This window comes from Anastrepha ludens, chromosome 4 (assembly GCF_028408465.1).
Source record: "Anastrepha ludens isolate Willacy chromosome 4, idAnaLude1.1, whole genome shotgun sequence".
Taxonomy (NCBI): domain Eukaryota; kingdom Metazoa; phylum Arthropoda; class Insecta; order Diptera; family Tephritidae; genus Anastrepha; species Anastrepha ludens.
The window spans coordinates 112,576,579-112,595,405 of record NC_071500.1 but is presented as its reverse complement, the minus strand read 5'-3'; positions in this window follow the sequence as shown (position 1 = coordinate 112,595,405).

Below are 18,827 nucleotides of genomic sequence, written 5' to 3'. Positions count from 1 at the left end.
GAGATACATATGTTTAGGCAAATCCATTAAATATGATATCATTCGAATTTCAATACATCGTTTTATTGGCACATTCACCTTATAATTCACTACCCAGGCCACTTTATTAAGACCACACCCACGTACAGAGGAATATTTCCCTGTATGAGAATGAAATGAGAATTTTTTTCACTATGCATCATTTTATAGCTTAGATTGAGTTATTTTGAAGGGTAGAATATCAAGTAATATTAAAAAATAGTAGACCTGCAAGTTAAACGGCTGAATATCGTATAGCGCAAAACAAGCTTCTAGTGTTTTAGCTGTGCGTACGATCCGAGGACCAAAAATCGAAAGTATGATATTCTATGCGGTACTAGCTGCTGGTAGCAGAGAAAGAGGAAGGCCTTCTCTTCTTTTGAAAGATCAGGTGGAAAAGGACTTGGCTTCACTTGTTGTGTCCAACTGGCGTCGGTTAGAAGGATAAAAAACGACTTGCGCGTTTTGTTGAACGCGGCCTAAATTGCTTAAGGCGTTATCACGCTAATCTAGAAGAAGAAGATCCATGATGAATTCATTTACGGTGGTGGCACTAGACCAATAACAACGTATTTTGTATTACAAATGTCACGACACAAGGAAGCAGAATGAAAAGGATGAACTATGTTGTATAGCCAACATGAAGCTGGAGCGAGAAGCATGCGACGATAGAGCGAATGGAAGAGCTTTCCAACATTTCCTAATATAATATAATAATAATCCTTTCTTTTCGAAGGTAGCTTTATTAATGATTCCAAGGCTACATAATTCTTACAACTAAGTTTCCAAATATGAGCTTAAAATGTAAATTGTTGTTGCTATGTAACAAAGAAAAATAGTTTGGTGTAGATAATGTCATTAAAGAAAAGATCAGTTTTTTTTTGTCCGGACAGACTAGCAAGTGCAGCATTCAAGCACAATTAAATCCATTGTACTGCACTCGGGTTCCCTTTTTAATTTTCTTTAAATCTACTCGGGCTTCGGAGAAATCTGAGTAGATCTTTGGTGCCAAGGAGCCAAGGTGCTGGCTTCTTAACACATCAGTGCCAAAGACCTCAGCCTGATTCGAGCGAAGACGGGGCAGACGCACAGAAAGTGGTCCGGCGCCTCATCCGTCTCTCCACATGCTGGGCAAAGTGCACTGTCTGACATGCCCACCTTTTCCATGTGCTTTGCCCATAGAAAGTAGCCCGTCATCAGTCCAACCAGCCTTCTACAGTCTCCTTTGCTTAGTGACAGGAGGAACTGCAACAGTCGGTCGGAAATGACAGGTAACATCAGCTTTGTCCATCTGCAGCCTCTCTCAGCCTGCCAAGCTCGTTTGTGGGTTAGAGTAACCCATTTGCTAACCGTGGCTTTGAATCATGACGAAGGGAGTGGCAGAACGGACTCCGAGCAGTTAGTAAGCGAGCAAATTGCAAGACGTAAATACATATGAGTAGGAGAGGTAAGGAGCGAATAAATATGTATGTTGTAGGTAGTAGGAGCCTAGTTATGTGACAATACTCGTATATAAAAATGGAAAAAAGTTCAAAATCACTAAATATTGGCGTGCGCCACCATAACAGTACAAATATAGATTTCTATTGGCCGTCTGTACTTTCATGTCTTATCTTGTACATTTCTACTATTAAAAGGAAAACTCGCAATATTTTTTCACAGTTGCTAGTTAACGTAAAGTGTAAAAATGTTTAATGTATTATTGAATGTGATTAACATCTCTGCTTTATTTTTCCTTTTACGAATCATCTGTTCGATATAACAGCCCTCAAAGCGCCCATTTGCCCTTACAATTGCACTGCCGAGCAAAAAAAGTACGGCAAGCAAAGCCAGTCTGCATTCGCCCAGCACCTTTCATTTGCATTCCGCTACCCAAAAATACTCCAAAGGGGAAGATTCATATTTTGTTGGTTCAACCGTTAAACTTAGTTCCCCAACATGTGTACATACAACTGTTATAGTGTATGTTATTTCCCGACTAACATACGTATTTAAATTATTTGAGTATTGCTTTGCTTTAACATTAACATTGCGATTAACATCAGTATCCCATCGCAGTAACATAGCTGATTTTACATATTCATTTACATACATTCATACTTCTGCTCAAATATGAACGAGACTGATTTAATAAAACACAAACGGTTAATTATTGTTCAATTTTTATTTTATCTCCTTCAAAGTAATCACCATTGGAGGCGATACACAAATGCCAACGTTTTTTCCAATCACCATAGCATTTCTGGAAGGCCGATTTCGGTATGGATTTCAGTTCCTTCTTCGAATTCTCTTTTATGACTTCAATTGTCTCAAAATGTTTTCCACGGAGCGGCAACTTGAGCTTGGGAAACAGAAAAAAGTCACATGGAGCCATATCAGGCGAATACGGTGCTTGCGGAACGATATTAACATTATTTTTGTTCAAATAATCCCGAACAAGACGTGATGTGTGAGCTGGTGCATTATCGTGATGCAAGAACCATGACTTGTTGTCCCACAATTCCTTCCTTTTAAGACGAATGTTCTCGCGCAAACGCTTTAAAACGTCTAAATAATATTCAGCGTTAACCGATCGGCCTTGCGGAAGGAACTCCGAGTGCACCACACCTTCGTAATCGAAAAAAACAGTCAGCATAACCTTAATTTTTGAGCGACTTTGGCTCCTCCGGGGAACGCCATTCCGATGATTGTTGGGCTGTTTCGACGTCATACTCATAAACCCAAGTCTCTTCACCAGTTATGATGTGCCGGATGTCCGTATCAGTCATGGCGAGCATTTCCTTAGCGACAGTTTTGCGTTGTTCTTTTTGAAGAAAATTCAACAATTTTGGAACAAGACGCGCGGACATTTGTCTCATGCCCAAGGCATCATGAATAATAGTATGAACGGATCAATTTGATATATATGCTCAGCTCACTAGCTATCTCTCTTTCGGTCACACGGCGACTTTCGAGCACCATTTCCTTTACTTTTCCGATGTTTTCGTCGTTTACTGATGTTGCTGGACGACGTTCATGAGGCAAGTTTCAACCGATGTACGGCCCTCTTTGAACGATTTGTATCAATGGAAAACACGTGCACGCGATAGAGCAGAGTCCCCATAGGTTGTCTGCAACATTTTTAAGGCGTCTGAAGCCGAAATTATGTTGGAATAACAAAATTTCAAACAAATTCTTTGTTCAACTTGAATTTCCATCGTTAAATTCGTAAAACACACTCGAGCTTGACTTGTTTACAGTAGCACAGAAAACAAACTATATGACATATCACGCTGAAATTTGCCATGTAAGCTTATAACAGTCCTACCAAAAAAGTAAAAATTGGCTTTTGCCATATGTCATCTGCGGACCGTTTTATTGATAAAGTATCGTTCATATTTGAGCAGAAGTACATATGTATGCACTTATATCATACATAACTTGTGCGACATTTTTTATGTGAAAGTAAGCTTCCAACACCATCACCAAAAAAAAAGCAAAAATCAATGCAATTTCTGAGCTACTTGAAAATTATATTTTATAAGTCAAAATTCAATGTACTATAAAACTGCATGCCCGAAAGTTTTCTAAAATTTCCGGTTAAAAAAGTGTGAAATTTCTATGAAAATTAACTGAACTTTTGTTTTTAAATTTTGCACAAAGTTTTGAGTGCTTGGAAAATTTCAAGGAGAATGAACTAAATAAAAAAACAAAAATTAGTAAACTGAATTTTTATAAAAAAAATTTAGTAAACTAAAAAAAAATTTAGTAAACAAAATTTTTATAAAAAATGTTTTTAATTAAATTAAATTAAACTTGTCCGAACTAAGTCCCTTTGTGATAGTTATTTCACTCAGCATACATCTCGGCAACCACGCAATATTTCCCATTCATCAAAAACGGAGCGAAGTACACTTGACGTGTTTTGCCGCTGATTGATACTCTAATTTTTTGAGTGATTTGGGCTTAAGGATTCCTTAAATTGCTTAAACCCTATTCAAAATATATAGCTACTAAGGATATAGCTAATGAAAATTCATATAGAAACCAGTTCTATACTTCTTCTCTGACGGTTCTCAATCTCTCGTGGGACATAGGGCGTCATGTATGTATGTCTGCGCATCATCTCTTACGATTCTTGGCAATGTACTTTAGTTCACTCCAGCTCTTCTCGTTGCTTCTAGCTTCCCTTGGGGAGTATATATCCTACTCTCTTCCTCCCATAAGCGCTTAGAGACGCAGCGCGGGCACACCCTGGCCAATGCAGCGGGCGATGAACAGGACCGCAGTAGGAGGCTACGTTGTAGCTGAAGACAGAGGCGCATGATCGCTGTGACGATGCTGCTGAACCCAACGGGAGACTAACGTTTGCTCAGAAGACGAAAACGGTAGTTGGAAGCGGATAAGGACCAGTTTTCTTTTCTTTTGTTCTGTGCTTCTTTAACATATTTGAAGTCGAGGTTAGGATAGGTACTAAGGGCTACACCAGGGTCTTTGTTCATATTAAGACTGGCAATTTGATCATCCGTTGCTGCCTGAAAGCTATAAGGAGGACAAGTTGCGCCACCAGAATAGAGGAAAATAGGGTGGCGTCTTGTTTTCCTCAAAATGTTTGCCCCCAAGAAACATCAATTAAGCCTAGGATAATATCAGTTATTTACTACTAAGGTTATTTGGACAAAAAACCCATTGTTAACACTGAAATGAAGATAATAGAAGAAAGTTTTTCAGCCTTCTGAGTAGTCTGTTGAGCCAGACTCTACTGATTCATTTACACTCGCTCGCAGGCCATTTGCAAAATGTCACGACTTTTATGCATTCCTAACAAAGTTAATTAAAATTCCTTTGGTATTTAAATGGCCAGACAATAGAAGGCGACATCGGTAATGGGTTTGTTTTACAACTCCATAACATTTGGTGTAACTCTCTGGCCTTGGGAAATATTTTATTGTCATACCTATTTTTAAAAACTGTAAACAACAATAAAAAAACGAAAACTCGCTTTGGAAAATACATATTTACAAACAATTAAACCGTAAAAGTGTTTTAGCAAAATATGTTCCGTAAAATGAAAACAATAAGGCTAAATAATTTAACTGAGTACTTAAAGAAAAGAACGCGCACTACTAAACAATTGGCAACAGCTGAAAAAGCAAAATATACACTAAAAGTAGGGTGTTCTTTTAAGAGAAATGGAACTACTTGAGAACTTAAAATGATAATATAAAACAGAAATATTGTTACTCGATTTTTTTCAATTCTATTTTGGTGATTTGACTTCAATTCTTGCACGAGCTCTTTTTTATAGACCCCTAAGTTGAGATAATTACGTAAAGTTCCCCATGTAGTTGAAATACAAAGATCAAAAAATTGAAAGCCACAACGAATCAACATTTCAGCGCCTTCTTCAACACTTCGCACTCTAAACTACGCAAACAGATTTATTTGTTTTTCTTCAAGTAAATGTCCTCAATTTGGTACCATTGCTCTGGCATTAAACGATTTACGATGACTCGCCAAACCTGCATCATCATCATTATAACAATTACAACTAGGGTGAGCTTCATTCACAATCGCGCGCAATACGTCTTGATTCATTGCGTCGCTTCGTTTAGCATTCATAAGGCGTAAATCTGCATCAAAGTCATATACCCCTCCTCTTGGCGGTCTTCCACTCGTTTTACTGTCCGTTATAAGAGGGTTAAAGGTCTTTTTCGTAATCCTGCCGCTGAGCTTTAACGAAACGCACAATGATTTGGCCTGATATCAGCTGTGCGATCTCTGAATCTGTAAGATCAATCAGCTACCCTTATTGGCCCAAATATCCTTCTTAGCATTTTACGCTCAAAGTGGAGAAGGCAGCTTTTTAAGTTAGTGGCCAAACCTTACAGAACAGAAATGTCAATAAAGTTTGCCATTCTCAGCTGTAAAACCATAGGTTTTTTATGGTTTTTTTTTTGGTGGCCGAGGTAGGGTTCAAAATGCCTTCGCACTTACAGCGGCCAACGTCTACTGCGTCGTGTGGTGTAGCCACTAAAACGATCCCTCCTCTCCTTCTGGGGAGACACCCTTCCCGGAACTGCGTCTATATTACTTCGGGAAAGCCCAGAACGGCTTCCATAAAAGGTCAATTCTATTCACCCACGTCTGGGTCCACCATATTTGAGGCCAGCTTTCATGCTATAGGCTCGTCTTCTTGTGTCTCTATCTGTGCGGTTTCGCTTTGTTGCTCTGTGTCGAGGCCAATGTTTTTCTTTTACATACATAGTTATCAATATCGGTAGTTCTCATGCAGCTAAAAGGAACACCCGATATGTGTATATGTATGTAGTCAGCAGAGCTCGGAAATGAAGGCGACGAATGGGGCTGAAAAATCCAATTGCGGAATTTCTGAAAATATAATAAATATTTACAAGTCTCGCTGAGTTGCTGAGTTCCAGTGCTCGGTTTTGGAAATTCCTACCTATTAGAGGCAGGTGCATTTATTTGGTATAACTTTATTGTTGTTGCTTTTAGTACATAATCAAAATGTTTTCTTTTCAATAACTGTTTATTTAATATGTTTTCAGGCACGCTTTGTCGTTCACTCGAAGAACAGCGCAAAAATGAACTACGCAATTGAGTCAGCGAATACTCAAGCAACACGAATAGCCAAATACATATAATATTTTCAAATGCCGGTAAATTCGTTTTTTACATATAAAATAAATAAGTGAATATTAAACAACAACAACAACAAAAAACCTGGGTCAAGCCATGAAATAGCAATTTCCGAAGCCCTCGCCAAGCGAGGAAAGCGTGCGCTTGAATGTGGCACTTCAATTAAGCCATACACACTCCCATACATTCATACACACATATGCCCACATGCACATGCACACACATACATAAGTATATACAAATATCGCTATCTAAATCAGATTAAGTATACCCACCTCTGCATGCGCGGAAAGGCATTTAGAACCACAAAGTCGCTCGCTGCCCTATGGTCGCCAGACAGATGTCGCCGTTGGCGTTTGTGTGCAATTACGGCGAGAGATAAAGTGATCGCGCTGATAAAAAGCCGCTGCCTTGACAAGTAATCAAATAGCAAACTATTTTTAACTACTTAACTACAATTTAACTCACACTTTTTGCAATAAAATCAATTGAATTTTATTATGTCTGCCACCATCAGTCCAGCGGAGGGTTTGCGTTTGCATATACATACATATTTAAATGTGTGTGTGTGTGTTTTTATTTAGCAGCCATGATCTTGCATGCTCATAACTCGATTGGTAGGGGTGATTCTATAGGCATGTAAAACATATGCATATGTAAGTACACACGTACTTGTGCTCACTTATGTCCATATGTGCATGTGTATGTGTATATGGAATATTAAGTGTTTGAATGCTCGATGCCGTATTGACATTAATTGATGTTGTTTATAGAGACGTTGAGTGTAAAAATAAAATTGTGCAAAAAGTAGGCAACTGTCCCTCTATTAAGTAGTCAAATAGAGATAAGTGCCCAGACATAACAACAATTCCAAAGGACTGATTGTAGTGAATAGTTGGTAAATTGACTCAATTTAATTGAGGCACAGACTGAACACTTATGCATATACACACATGTACATGCACACATACACACATACATTTCTGTTGATCTTTTTCTCACTTTCCGCGGTAATATGCCTAAGGAACAGTACCAATCACCTTTTCACCCGATAAATTCCCCCATGTAAAGTTCAGGACGCCGCTGCACCCTTGATTTTGCCACTGCTTAAAATTCTATTTCAACGCAGGTTCACCGTCATGAACGCAAGTTGCGCCTTCAGTTGGGTTAGGTTAGGCTGTCCGAAGCCATACAGCGACTATCTTGGCTCAGAGTCCAATTTTTAGCGAAAATATACATCGCTCAGGATGTGCGTACTGTTCGCGAATTTTAAGAGTCGCTTAAGCCCCAGTTCAGGGATACATTCTAGTCATTTAGAACTGAGAGAAGCCAAGTAGCTTGGTCTAGTTTTCGAGAGAGCCAGACAACAGCTTTGGAGATGCTCCTTTTGTACCCGGCTCATTACATTTCCTGCAAGCATCGTTAAGAGTTAGACTTAGTTTGTGAGCACGCGCTGCAACTAGGCAGTGCCCCGTTAGTACACCAACTAAACTTCTATAGTTCCTTCTATCGAACGATATAACCTATTCTGTATACCTACGATCGTATGTGCGCTTACACGCCTGCAGTTGATCGATCATTCCTGTTGTCAGCGCTCCAGTGTCTTCAAAGCGCATGCCAATGCAAAGTTTCTGAGGTTTCTGGAATGATGAGTGAGCATTCATGGCACACATTTTGACCTATCCTTACCTAGCTATCCTTGCCTACCAAGCTTATCATGAACGATGCTCCAAAAAGGCGTAGCTGATATTTCAACCATTGTGCGATTGGTTTTTTTGCTACTTCCAAAGCAAATTTTTGCAGTAATATCTTATGAATTCACCTTAAATGGTCAATCAGAGCATTCATCGTCTTCAATAGCCTCTCAACTTTGTTTGAATGAACTAGGACACTTTTGAATCAGTGTTTTTCATGGACAAGATTGCCTGTAGGCAAGCAATGCTCTGATTTTTGTCCCCAACTCTTCTCGCTACGCTAATATCCCGATTAACAAGTTGCTCTGAGTTGCTAAGCTAAGAAAAATCTTTAATGAGTAAAGTCTGTTAAATTACTCAAAAGCAGTCATTCTTTGTTAACTTTTTTTTTGTAATATCAAATTTGTTAAATATTTTCGAAATTTCCTTGTTTTATAAAATAAAAATTAAAAAAATAAAAATAAAATAAATTAAATTAGGAAAATAAAAAATAAAAATATCATCAGCAATTGAAGCAAAAATACTCAAACATTTCATTTTTGTATTATTAACTTTTTCGAAATTAAATGAAATAGATAAAAACAAGTTAAATTAAAAACAAATAAATAAACAATTAAAAAAGGATAAAAAATAAAGAAAGTAAGAGAAAAAGTATACAGATAAAAATTAAAAAATAGGGTAAGATCGGGTATTGTGGGCTATTCGGGGAATGTGGTCAAAGTCTGTATTTTTCATCATAACGAACATGCACTAGAAAGATTGCTTATGAACTTCAAAATTCATATAACGGATGTTTTACGCTGCTCGTCTTTTGAGTCGGATTCTTTATTGATGAGCAGTTGATCGAAATATTTGGTGAAGTGCAGTCAATTTGTTTTTCAGTGGCGTGTAATATTAATGGTATTTTTTAGCAAGTGATTATTTTTAGAGTGTGAAAGTTCAAATAGAATTACTAAAATATTCTGCATTTTCTAATGCGGTAAAAAACTTTTTTTAAAGAATGGCAAGGAGTAATGCATCCCCTAGCCTGCTTTTAAAAAACCCCACTTGGACTTATGCCAATATAGGACGAAGCCACAGAAAAAGACCTTGTGAAATCTACATTAGAAATGGAATCAACACTTTGCGGCCTCACAGGACACGATACTCGTTTCCTGGCGTTTCAATTGGCGGAAAAAAATAAAGTGCCAAACAAATTTTCGGTTCTTAAACAAAGTGCAGGGAAAGGTTGGCTGCGTAGATTCCTGCGCAGGCTCAAAAAATTAGTTTAGTTTTCGCGCACCAACGGACACGTCTTTTAATAGAGCAAAGGGGTTTCACAAAACAAAATGTTAAAATGTTTTTCGATTTACTTGAGCAAGAGTATGAGAAACACAAATTTCCACTATCTGCTATACAGGAGGTGGATTTTACTTATTTATTTTTAAAAGCTTACATGATAATAAAATTATTAGTAAACTCAAGCAAACGCAGCGCTAGCAGCAGCGGCTTTCGGCCGGCTGGTGATGTGTGTTGGAACAGATACGCCGGAGTAGGTCCTTCAGAAATGTGTAAATTTTTGTTATGTTATCTTCAGTGGCATATTTTAAAATTTGAAGAGCATCTATGTTGCTGAAGTGGTGATGCCTTTGAGAAGCAAGTTCTGGGCAGGATACCAGTAGGTGATGCACACTGGTTGTGGCTTGGCAGAAGGGGCAGGTGTTGGATATACTACCCTGTAATAGGTGTGCGCTAGTTATTATGGTGTGCCCAATAAGGAGCCGTGTATATGGGGTAATGTGGTTGGTGGGTACCAATGATAGATATACAGGGGTGTACCCCAATCGTTTGGTGTTAATGTTCGAAAAATGGTTTTTGTAATACGACCATTCACGAAGTTACTTTGTTTGGCTCTGTTCATGAATAAGTCCGTATATGTCATTGGGTAGGATGACTTCGGATGTGATTATCCTTCATGTGCCCGGCTTACTACATTTGTAGTAAATTGTGAAAAAAAGTGAGATAAAAAAAAATTTTCCGAAACAACAATGCCCGAATTTTTTAGTAGCTTCCTGATTATCAAATCAAAGTCAATTAAGAGTATAATAACACTCGAACTATTATTTGCCTGACCTCTAGACCCTGCTTGAAAAAAACATCATCTTGCGGCCGGCTTACTGCATTTGTAGTAACCATATAAAATGTATGCAAAATAGTATTTTATAGTTGACTTCAGCTTGTCGCAACACGATTTTTTATAACTGTCGCTTCGCTTAGTTACCGAAGTACGTTTGTGTGTGTGTATGTTTAGATGCATGTATATTTCCTTTGCCAAAAATGCTAAAAGGAACAGTTAACTATCAGTCTAAGGTACGAAGAACTTCAGGATCAGGTGCAAAACATATTGCGCGAGCTTGATGAGGAGGAAGAGCATTTCGACTTGGAGGATGATAGCAATGCCGGCAATGATGAGAGTTCAAGCCCGAACGATATTGGCGCTGGTGTTTTGATTGGTATCAATACAGAAGAATCCGACGCAGAAAGTGAATTAATTATTGAAGAGGACGACATTCGCAATGATGAGCAAGAGGAGGGTGCAATATTCGAAGCAGATTTCGAGGATGATTTTGATTCAGGCGAACCGCCCATTACCCAACGACATGATGCGTTGATTGCTAAAGATCATACTGCATGTCTTAAGAACTTTCCTAGCCAAGCTGTTCGCGTAAGTAGCCATAATGTATTTCGGAGCACTGTTGTGGGTCCAACTCGGATGGACTTGATATTCACTCCATCAATGCTTCAACAAATTCTAGTAGATACGAATGAAAAAGCACGAAAAGCCTATGAGACTTGGAACGAGAAAAACTGCACTGGAGATAAAAGAATCTGGGAGAAATTAACCTGAATTGAACTAAGAGCATTTATAAGTCTTGTGTTACTAGCAGGTGTAAATAAATCAAATGCCGAAGATGTGGATATGCTATGGAGCCAAGAATGCATTTGCTTTTATCGAGCAGTAATGCCTATGTCACGCTTCAAAGAAATTGTTCGATTCATTAGATTTGACAGCGAGCGTACAAGAGCAGTTCGGCTAGAAGCCGATAAGGCTGCTCCAATATCTGAATTGTGGACACAAATGAACGCAAATCTGCGCAAATATTAAAAATCATCTAGAGAAATTACTGTGGATGAACAATTATTTGCTTATCGCGGTCGAACTAGGTTAACTCAGTACATACCCTCTAAGCCTGCCAAGTATGGGATAAAGGTTTGGTTTGCATGCGATGCTAAGTCGTTCTATCCACTCAAAAGTGATATATACTGGAAAAAACTCAAATGCTGGTCGAGCAAATAACGTAGGTGAAGGTGTTGTGCAAAGGTTAGTATGCCATTGGGAGAACACCGGAAGGACTATTATTTGTGACAATTTTTTTACATCGCTAAACTTAGGCAAGCATTTAATGTCCAAAGGTCTTGCTATTCTTGGTACTGTTCGTCAAAATAAAACGTTTGTACCATATGAAATGAAGGCTGACCGCAATCGTGCTGAAGAATCTTCCATTTTCGGGTTTCTCGATGGAAAGTTTAATCGAAATGGCACTGGATCGATCCCTTTCTGCTACATCTAATGTTGATTCATCTATTTTACCTGATATTTCCAACGATAAACAACCAAAATATCCTGTACCTTGTCAATACTGTGAAATAGGAAGTCGTAACAACACACGAAAAATCTGTAGTTGGTGCAAAACAGCAGTGTGTAATGCACATGCCGAAACATATATTTTAGGAAAATGCTGTTCAACTCCTGAAAATTAACACATTTTTTGTATTAAAATTATCACCTGAATTCAATATTTTTAAATAAAATGGTTATTACACACGTACAAGTAAAAAAAAAACACCATACAAGTATTTTTTTCTTAACATTACATTGGTTTTGCATGCAATTACGTAGTTACTACAAATGTAGTAAGCCGACCGGGCACGTAAGATTTATATCCCGGGCACATGAAAGTTATTGGTGTAACGGAAATGTAATTGACAATTGTATCTGCCAGTGTGTTACCCTGACTGCCGGAGTGCCCTGGATTTGTATATACCTAAGTTTAATAATTTTTTTTCAAGTAGTCAATCAAGAAGGTCCTTAATTAAAATAAAAAAATACATGAATAAATTCATTGACTTATTATTAACTCCGCGACGGCCGCCGTAGCCGAATGGGTTGTTGCGTGATTACCATTCGGAATTCACAGAGAGGTCGTTGGTTCGAATCTCGGTGAAACACCAAAATTAAGAAAAACATTTTTCTAATAGCGGTCGCTCCTCGGCAGGCAATGGCAAACCTCCGAGTGTATTTCTGCCATGAAAAAGCTCCTCATAAAAATATCTGCCGTTCGGAGTCGGCTTGAAACTGTAGGTCCCTCCATTTGTGGAACAACATCAAGACGCACACCACAAATAAGAGGAGTAGCTCGGCCAAACACCTAACAGAAGTGTACGCGCCAGTTATTATTTTTTATTTTATTTATTATTAACTCTTACACTAGTTTTTTGGTGATTTTATATAATAGTCCACTTTACCCGGATACCCTGGGTCACATTATCCACCATCTTTCTTTTCATCAACATTTAAGGTGGTTTCAGTTTTTCTATATTATCAGACGAAAACGATTGTATTAGGTAAAATGATGCCCACAATATTCGACTTTACTCTAATAATAATAAAAAATATGAGTTATTATTACTTTTCGTGTCATCAGCATAAATTTCTAGAGCTCCAGTGTGGAGCATAGGGCCACATTTGTTGTGGATTTGTTAACTAAAAAAATTTAAGGTGAATAATACCTACCCTAATACCAGCAGCGTCTTCCAAGCGGAAGTACTAGCAATTGGGGAAGCCTGTAGGTTACTAATCGCAGATTTCTCTTTTAAGGGCAATATCGCTATTCTTTCGGATAGCCAAGCCGCAATCCAGGCGCTGGACACGACTATAACAACCTCTAAAGTGGTGGAGCAAAGTAGGAATAGCCTCACCAACTTGAGTCAAAACCATAGAGTAACCTTGATTTGGGTCCCGGGACACCGGAACATAGAAGGTAACGAAAAAACGGATGAACTGGCAAGAGGGGGATTTGCCATGAATAGCGCTCTTGCAGTACCAGTATTCACTCCACTAGGTGCGGCCAAGAATGCAATTTCCCTAAAATACCTTCGAATTGCAGATTGTAGATGGAGAGACCAGACGAAATGCAAAATCAGCAGAACGTTATGGCCCACCTACAACCTCAAGCAATCGTTGACATTAATAAACATGAAACGACGGGACACCTGTAGACTTACGGCAGTCATAACTGGCTTCTGGTCTATAGGAGAACAAGCCGCCAAAATGGGCATCCCTCACAAACACATACTGTCATAGTTGTAAACAACCGGAGGAAAAAGAAACAATCTTCCATTTCCTCTGTGAATGCCCTGCCCTATGGAAGGACAGAATGTTAACCCTGGGCAAACCGCTGTTCGAGAGTCTCGAGCAACTGTCTGGCGTAGACGTCAACAACCTAATAAGGTTCCTAAACCGCACAGACTGGATATAGTCCTGCTGCAAATAACTGTTAAACAATTTGGTAACGAGGATGTGGCAACAAAATGGAGCGGAAGCGCTAGTTGGATTCTGGATGAATCACCACTCTAACCAACCAACCAACCCAAGTGATTGGCCTACCACACCCAGTTCTGGTGCTGGGGCTGCCAGCTGATCCTCCACACAGGTACCCAGTTATACAGGACAGCATTTTCTTTATGTAGGGTGTTCAGGTTATACCGCTTGTGCTCGGTCGTCGGAGCCTCGTTTTTTTTTTTGTAGAGTCCTTATTTCTCTCCCCTAAAAGGGGACTATGTTGATGAATAAAAACGAATTTTGGCAAAAAAATGTGTTTTAATTAATTAGTCACACCCATTATTGAACGAAGTGTTAGCTTGAATCAAAAAAATATTTAATTATGACTAAAAATAATACTAAAAACCAACAAAAAGAGAAAAAATATTACAAAAATAAAATAAAAATAAAAATATTTAGAAAACCAAAACGAAAACCAAAACACCCATCAGAAGTTTAAGCAAAAATACTTAAAGACTCTTTTTCTGCTTTGTATTATTCACATTTTGTAACATAATTTGAAAATAAAAAAACTTTACAGAAACAAATAAAAAGAGAAGCAAATATTTAAAAAATAAAAATATGTTAAGAAAATCAAAACAAAAAGACAAAAAAATTGCATCCCAAATTGAAGCAATTATACTCAAAAACTTTTTTTGTAGTATTAATAAAAACATTATAAAAAAAGTAAACGATAAAATAAAATATATAACAAAAATAAAATAATAAAAATAAAAAAAATATTTTTCTTGTATTATTATTATTTTGTAATTCAAGCTTAAGTATTTTTTTTTTATTTGAGAGAATAAATAAGTTTAAAAAATATGTATAAAAAAACCAAAAAAATATAAATCCCATCTGCAAATGAAGCAATAATTCTCAAATATTTTTTCTTGTACTATTAATTAATATTTTGTAAACCAAGTAAAAAAAAAATTTCTACAAATTTGAACATAAAATAAAATTAGAAAAAGAGAGAAAAAACTAACAAAATATAGAAAAAAATATTAATAAAAGAAAAAAAAATAGAAAATAGAAATAGAAATAGAAAAAAAAGACAAAAAAATAAAGATCAAATCCCATCAGCAAATGAACCAATACCAGCTTTAGACATTTTTTCCTTTATTGCTAATATTTTATTTCGTAATCCAAGCTTAAATAGAAACTCAATAGCAAATAAATATTCGACAAAAAAGGAAAGGAATAAATGAAATTTGATTTATGATATAAAAATATAAATAAATTTGAAAGCTCAAATGGACTTGAAAGCGTTTCTTATTTAATGCAATTGAACACAAAATTATCAGTGCTAAACTTAACAAATTCCCATACGTGCTTCAGCGAGCAAAACAAAAATAATGGAATAGCAAATTTTATGATGAAATTTCTTGCAAATATTGCAAATGCAGTAAATTGTAACTACTAGAATGGCTTGCAAATGGGAAATCGCATTGAGTTTATTAAAATTGCTAATTCAGGCCTTTCTTCGTAAAGAATGAATGAATAACAGAATGAGTTCCGATTGTGCATATCAAATATCAGCCGACGAACAGTGCGAGATTTTGCAATGCGGCTGAGTGTGAAGTTCAGCACTGGACAACAGCAGAGTATCCGTCCTGGGCAAGTGCTCGGGTATGTAAGCAAGCACTTACTATCAAGTTCCGTTAGGTCTGGCGTAGAAAGTGATAAGCGCTGGTATTTAGTAATGTTTGCAACAACACAAATAAATCAGCACTCGCAACCAAATTTGCTTTAACTAGTTTGAGTTTGTGACTAAATCAGCCTTAAAGATTTGCAAACCTGTATGTCAAAAGCTTTTAGGCAAGATTAGCATCTACATACACATATACATACATACATACATACGTGTGTACATATTGAAGTACGAGTGCAGTATAAATTGCAAGTATTGGCATGAGCACCTGCTCTTGATGTTATTGCTACCATCTTTCAGCCATTCATAGTTTGCACAAGCAATCGTGTTGAGCAATGGACTCGATAGCGTCTGAGTGGCTGTGCAGCCGAGTGCGAGTGGAAGTGGCGCAGAGTGGCGGGTGCGCAGTACTTGCAATTATACACTTTTTCACCTAGCGCTTGACAACAGTAATTGCCAGCTGGCTGACGGGCTTGGCAGGCCGTTTGTTTTCTGCAATTTTTTCTTGCTTTTTTGTTTGTGTTTTTTTTTATCTCTTCTTTCTGCCTTTCCTGTCGTCACTTGGTTGCGCTCTACTCAATTTGCAGCGATTTTTTATGTTTTCACATTTCACTTATTTTTATTTGATTTTTACTTCTGTAACTCTATCTGTCAAGTGGAACTTTTTTCTTCTTGTTTTTGTTTTTGCTTTTGTTATTTTTCATCTTTAACACTTTTCATATACTTTTGTGTATGGTTTTGTTGTAGCTGGCATTGCAACCGCAAAGTTGCTGTCGCAGCGTTAGAGAGCTGCTGAAGTGCATACAGTGGGCAAAATTTGATTTACTTGGTAGAGAAAACGAGGAAACGCGATTGCGTGTTTCTAAAAACATGTATATATGTGCTATATGCCGAGAAAGTTATCCTAGATAGTTAAAACATTATTATTTAATGATGTACGAAACGAAGCCTTCTTTGTTGTTGTTGTAGCACAAACATTTCCAGATATGTCCTTGAGAATGATGCTGGAGTGAAAGTCCTTAACTGGGTATAAGTCGGAGTCGTTCCGGTAACGTAGAGCCGCCTGTGGAAACGACAAAGTCTTTTTCGAGATGTCAAATTTTTAAAATTATTAAAAAAAAAAGATTTTAATTTTTTTCTAAGTTTACAATTTTTTTTTTTTGGTTTATTTGCTTGTACATTTTCAAGGTTAGTTCAAGAATCTTATTATTTTTAGTTTTTAGTTAAGGCGTATTTTAATTAATGCAAGGCATAAATTGACAGTTTGACAGTTCAAAAAGGCTGCTTTATAAACTTTTGAATTAACGATTTTTCCCATAAGTGTTTCCCTAAGTCTAAGGTAAGTGTGAAGCAGAACATCGTTAAAAAATTGTAGAGAAACTATTCTGCAGATTTATTTAAAAACTAGTATCAGAGTCTAATCGAATACTGTCTGCTGGAAATTCCTGCGGTCAATCTCAACATAACTCTCCGCAAAACCTCAGTCCTTTCATGGAAGCTTTCCGTTTTGAGTAAAATTAAATAAATAAATAATTGGCGCGTACACTTCCGTAAGGTGTTTGGCTGAGCTCTCCCTCCTATTAGTGGTGTGCGTCTGGATGTTGTTCCACAAATTGAGGAGCCTACAGTTTTAAGACGACTCTGAACAGCAAATGGTTTTTTCTGAGGAGCTCGGCGGTTTGCTATTGCCTACCGGGTGTTAAATTTTGAGTGCTATGGTCTTATTAGGAAAATATAGACAACTTTTTTCATTCCTTACGATAGCAAAAATAGGAAAGAATAGAACATTTCACTACATAAAAATAAAAATCAAAAACCAATACAAAATAAAATAAAAAAAATCAAATTATGAAAATTTCGACTATCGGAACCCGTGAAATAAAAAAAAAAAACATTTAACTAACCTCGTAAGAATATTATATGTATGCCCCTGTTATATAAAAAAGGGAAGCACAGCATCACAGAATTTTTCACAGTCACTTGAACTGATTCTGCCATGGGTCCTTCTTTGTTCTTTTTTCATTCAATTTTTTTCGCCAACCTCAAATGCAAGCATTTCTGTTTTGAAAATTAATTTCTACTCTTTTTCATTATTCTCACATCTTCATATTATTTTTTACTCTTTTATTGAGATTCTTAGCGATTTTCAGCTTTGTCACACTGTGCACTGCAAAGTCTTTGAAGTGAGTCATTCGTCATAATTAAACAGCAACTAACGTTGGCAACAAAGATATTAAAATGTCGACAGAAATTAAAATAAAGCAAAAACAAAAATCAAATGTAATAAAAGAAAACAGAAGCAAAAACAAAAACAAAAACAAAAATATAAGCTGGCAAGCAACACAACACCGACAAAAAAATGAAAAAATCAAAATGCCGAAGCGGCAAGAAGCAATTACGAAAGCAGAAAAAAAAGAAGTAAAAAAAATATGTATTTCCTCTTTTCTGAAAAAAAAATGTAGAAGTAATAAGCACAAAATTAAAAAAAATGTTATTATAAAAGCAAAAATCCAAATTATAATAAAAGAGCTGAAAACCAAGAGAAAAACTCAGCAGCCAGCCAAGAAGCGGCGAGTAAACACTTCATTAGGAAATATTAAAAAACCTTAATGTAAATTCGAGAGTGGCCCTAACGGTGTCATAATGAAAGACGCCAAAAGAGCTTCAGAGTTGTCGATTTACTGCATGTTGGTGGCTCCCGAAATAAAACCAGAACATATGGGCGGGTCTTGTAATTTACTTCCGAGTGAATTTCAATGCAATGAACAGAAAATCTCAGAGGCTGCTATCACCCTGAATTTATTTCACAGCATAAGTCAACTTTGATAAAACGGATCTGATGCTATTTACCAGAAAATACAAACCTACAAAGATCAGCCACGTTCCCACGACAGTCGGTGCTGCGTAACCGGAACGATCCGGATTTATATCCGGCCAAGGGCTGTCACTTCAGCAGCATTCCCCGTATGTGTATGGGAAATGTTTATGCTGATACAACAACAACAACCAGTAAATACAAACCTCCGCACCTTCTCCCGCTTTCATCGGAAGTTAGGTATCTTGGAATGATACTTGACTGCAAACTCCATTGGAAGCTGCACATCGAAAATCGAGTAAATAAGGCCAGCATAGCTACTACTCCTGCAAATCTAGGTTAGGCAAAAAGTGGGGACTCAAGCCA